The sequence below is a fragment of the Hevea brasiliensis genome, chromosome 4 (assembly GCF_030052815.1).
Source record: "Hevea brasiliensis isolate MT/VB/25A 57/8 chromosome 4, ASM3005281v1, whole genome shotgun sequence".
NCBI lineage: Eukaryota > Viridiplantae > Streptophyta > Magnoliopsida > Malpighiales > Euphorbiaceae > Hevea > Hevea brasiliensis.
In genome coordinates this window covers 71363584-71368387 of record NC_079496.1, presented here as the reverse complement: position 1 = coordinate 71368387, position 4804 = coordinate 71363584, and positions in this window count along the sequence as shown.

Here is a 4804-nt window from a genome sequence, read left to right as displayed (position 1 = left end):
AATTTGCGTAAAAATAAAAATGGACAAAAATTTTAGCTAGGTTTTAAACTTATATTAAATGTAAGAAAATGCTCACCACTTCCAAAAAGTAAGAAAAAAGGTTTTTAAAATCCCTTGTAGGGTACTTAATGAGTTATCGGTAGGTTAAGTTCGATAGTTCATTCGGTATTCTATAGGATCATGTTATGCCTTACAGAGGGGTAAGGTGTGACATGTTTTAGTGGTATCAGAGTGAATTTTTAAAATATGTTTTAACTTGTGAATTTGTGTCTTTTCTTTGATAAGTACAACTGCTCAATGTCCTTATTTATTACATATAGTGCATTATATCATAAATATGAACTAATGGAGGGAAACTCCTTATGTTATTTATTCAGGAGATATCTCAACTCCAACATGAAATGGAAGAAGGGGAACGCTCTATTGAGCAGTCTGTAGAGGCTGAGGCCCAAGGGGAAGCCCCAGCTCTCCAAAATATCAATGGGTCGATGGCACCAGCCCCACAAATGCCGCAGTTTCTTGCACAATTCACACAACAGATGGTGGAAATGTTTTAACAAATGGCTAGAAGCATGCCTACTCAAGCTCTACTTCAGACACCTGTGGTACAACCACAGCCTCCAGCCAGACAGTGTGACAAGCTGTAGAAATATGGGGCGATAGAATTTAAGGGTACAGTAGACCCTTTAGAGGCAGAGCAGTAGTTGGAGAGGATGGATCGATTGTTCAAAAACTGCACTGCCCAGATGAACTAAAATTTGAATACTCAGTGTCCTTGTTGAAAGGGGATGCGTATGACTAATGGAAGACCATCCCCCCTAGCTTGGCTGAACTGCTAGTATTGACCTGGGACGAATTCATTAGAGAGTTTCGACAGAAATATGTCTCAGATGCATATGTGGATCACAAACTACAAGAATTTCTGAGTCTGAAACAAGGCAACAGATCAGTGGCAGAGTATGAGAGCGAGTTCTCCCGCTTAAGCCACTATGCTGGGAGTCTCCTGTCCACCAGCAAAGAAAGGTGTAAGAGATTTGAGACCGGTTTGAAGCCCAGTTTGAGGATGCAAGTATTGGGATTCAGACATAGTAACTTCACTAAGCTCATATCTCAGGCACTTAAGTTGGAAAGGATTGAATTAGAAGCGACCCTAGTAAAAGAAAAATCTGAAAAGACTAAAAAATCAGAGAAAGATAAAGGGGAAAAGTCAGTAGAACAAAGTCCCAGTGGTACATCTGGAAAAAAGAAGAAATTTGAAGGACCTAGTAGAGGTAGAGGTGGAAGGTTTGGAAGGGGCAGATTCTGCGACAGAGACCCTAAATGCACTGTGGTTTCATATCCTCCCCGCCCCTGTGAGACATGTGGCAAGATTCATGGGGGAGAGTGTTATTGGGCAATAGGAGCTTGCTTTAACTGTGGAGGCAAGGGCCATCTTGCTAAGGATTATACCAGTGCCCCTAGATTTAGGCCAGCTCCTACTACTGCAGAAGGGTCTATTCAAAGTCCTGCTACCAGAGGTTCACAACTGGTTAGTAGAGGAAGAGGTAGAGGTAGAGGCAATACTTACAGCGGTTAGGGTATCATAGCCACCAAAGATAAGGAGTGCTCACCGGGGTTTACATGATGAGATAGCGGGAAGAGGCTGAGACTTTCGATGTTATAGTTGGTACATTCTCTATCTCTGATCAAGATGTATTTGTACTGCTTGATCCATGTTCAACCCACTCGTATGTTAGTGCTAGCATAGTCAGTTCAGTTGCTGTTCCGTGTGCCAAAATGGATTTTGAAGTGCTAGTAGCTAGTCCATTTGGATAAGAGGTCCGGGTCAATAGAATCTATAGAGATTGTCCTTTGGTGATTCAAGGACACACTTTTCTATCGGATTTGATTGAAATGCCCTTTAGAGATTATGATATCATCTTAGGCATGGAATGGTTAGCTAGGCATTACGCCATGATTGACTGTAAACTGAAGACAGTCACTTTTAGTCTCCCTCTATACGGTGATGTGGTAATACATGGGGAGAGGCAGTTATTGCCATCAAACATCATTTCGGCTGCACTAGCCAGAAGGATGATCAGAAAGGGTTATGAAGCATACTTGGCATATGTGATAGACACCCAAGTGGGGAGCCCAGCACTGAGGGACATCCCTATGGTATGTGACTTTTCGGATGTGTTTCCTGATGAATTGCCAGGATTACCTCCAGAAAGAGAAGTGTAGTTTGAGATTGAGGTTATGCCTGGTGTGGACCCAATCTCTATAATACCATATAGAATGGCACCAGTAGAATTAAAAGAGTTGAAAGTGCAGTTGTAAGAACTGCTTGACAAGGGCTTTATCCGCCCTAATGTGTCACCTTGGGGAGTGCTAGTGTTGTTTGTTAAGAAGAAGGATAGCAGTCTCCACTTATGTATCGACTATCGGCAGTTGAATAAGGTGATAATAAAGAACTGATACCCATTGCCCCACATTGATGACTTGTTTGATCAGTTGAGGGGTGCAGTTGTGTTCTCCAAGATTGACCTGAGATCAGGTTATTATCAGCTGAAAGTATAAGAGCAGAGTATTCCTAAAACTACCTTTAGAACCCACTATGGCCATTATGAGTTCTTGGTTATGCCATTCGGGTTAACTAATACTCCAGCTGCTTTTATGGATCTGATGAACACTATCTTTACACCATACCTTGACCAGTTTGTTGTGGTATTCATAGATGATATATTGGTCTATTCGAGGAGTGCAGAAAAGCATAATGGACATCTGCGGATTGTACTGCAGACTTTGAGGGAGAAACAACTATATGCCAAATTATCAAAGTATGAGTTTTGGCTGAAAGAAATATCCTTCTTGAGGCACGTAGTATCAGTAAAATGCATCAAGGTAGATCCAAGTAAGATAAAAACTATCCTTAATTGGAGACCACCCAGAAATATCTCTGAGATTTGCAGTTTTCTGGGTTTAGCTGGATGCCGATTTGTGAAAGGGTTCTCCATGTTCGCATCTCCATTAACCAAATTACTTCGAAAAGATGTCAAGTTTCAGTGGATGGATAAATGCCAACAGTGTTTTGATGAATTAAAGAGGTGTTTGACTGAGGCTCTAGTCCTGACTTTACCTACCTCGGGTAAAGAATACACAGTATATAGTGATGCTTCTCATAATGGGTTAGATTGTGTACTGATGCAAGATCGGAATGTCATTGCATATACATCACGGCAGTTGAAACCTCATGAAAGGAACTATCCGACACATGACTTGGAGCTAGCAACTATTGTGTTCGCTCTTAAGATCTGGAGACACTATTTGTATGGGGAAAAGTGCTACATCTACATAGATCATAAGAGTTTAAAGTGTCTGGGCACTCAGAAGGAGTTGAATTTGAGACAGAGGAGATGGTTAGAGTTGATAAAAGACTATGATTATTTGATAGACTATCAGCCAAGAAAAGCTAATGTGGTGCCTGATGCCTTAAATCGCAAGACTATAGCAAGTCTACGGGTTACTCATTTGTCTATGGTACATGAGTTGAGAGTATTGCATGCCAGCTTAGAGATTAATGATGAGGGGCAAACAGCAATTGCATGGCATGTACAGCCAGTGTTGATTGATCAGATCAGAATGACTACACAGAATGATCAGAAGTATCAGAAGCTATTAGAAGAAGTTAGACAGTGTGACACCCCTTACCCATCTACAGTGTAGCTGAGCAAGATATGCCACACAGTGTGCCGGAGCACCAATTCATAGTTCTATTACAATTTACCCTTTTTAATTCATTTATTCACAATTTTTGATTTATCTGATTTTTTCGCAAATTTTATAGAAAATTCGGCAGAGGTGCCGGCTGTAAATTGAAAAAACAGTTCTTCTGAATCTGTAAAAAACACTTCTAATATAATCATAATTTCAATCTCAGTCAACCACCAACATCTTTACACAATTTCTCAAATGACATCAATATTTCAAAATTTTAATTTATTCTTATCATACTCAACTCCATAAGAAATACTCAATTTATTACTGAACATGGTTCATAAATAATTACATCAAAAGCATAATTACATGAGTTTAAAATATACATAATAAAAGTTTACAAATACAAAAGACCAAAAATGGCCTAATGTCCTACCAATGTACTGCAAATGTGAGGTGACTCTGGACTCTGTGTGCAGATCTGAAAGCTCACCCAGTATGAGGTCTGCTGGACTCCCCAGCTATGTTTCCAGTATCTGCGTGTGGCAAAAGCGATGCGCTAAGCAATTCTGCTTAGTGATGATAATATAAAATAAAATAACTAAAATAACATAAATATGCAGAATGTATGTTTACATTTTAGGTAGACTTAATTTTTGACATTTATTGTAGTATTATTCTATTAAATTTTGTAAGATTCATTATCATTGCCCGAGTAACCCATACTAGTCGACTGGACTGGATAAATAGGTAAACTGGCACTGGGTACTAAGTACCTCGGACCATCACACCATCGGTCACATTGTGTCTCCCGGTGTGCAACAGAACAGCTAGTAAGCTGTAATAATCATCAGGGACAAAATTCATGTATAATAACTCAATCAACATAGCCAAAGGCTATTTTACCACAAAATGGCACGTGAGGCCATAAAACATAAAATGGCATGAAGCCATATGCAGTACTGCTAACAAAACCCTATTGGCATGCCAGCCTATCCAAACCAATCTTGTTAGGTGTACCAGGGCATGTGACACTTTTAAATTGTATAATTCTTGAAATTTAAGTTTAGGTGTTACTATTCATTCCATTAGTCAACAAAAATGTTAA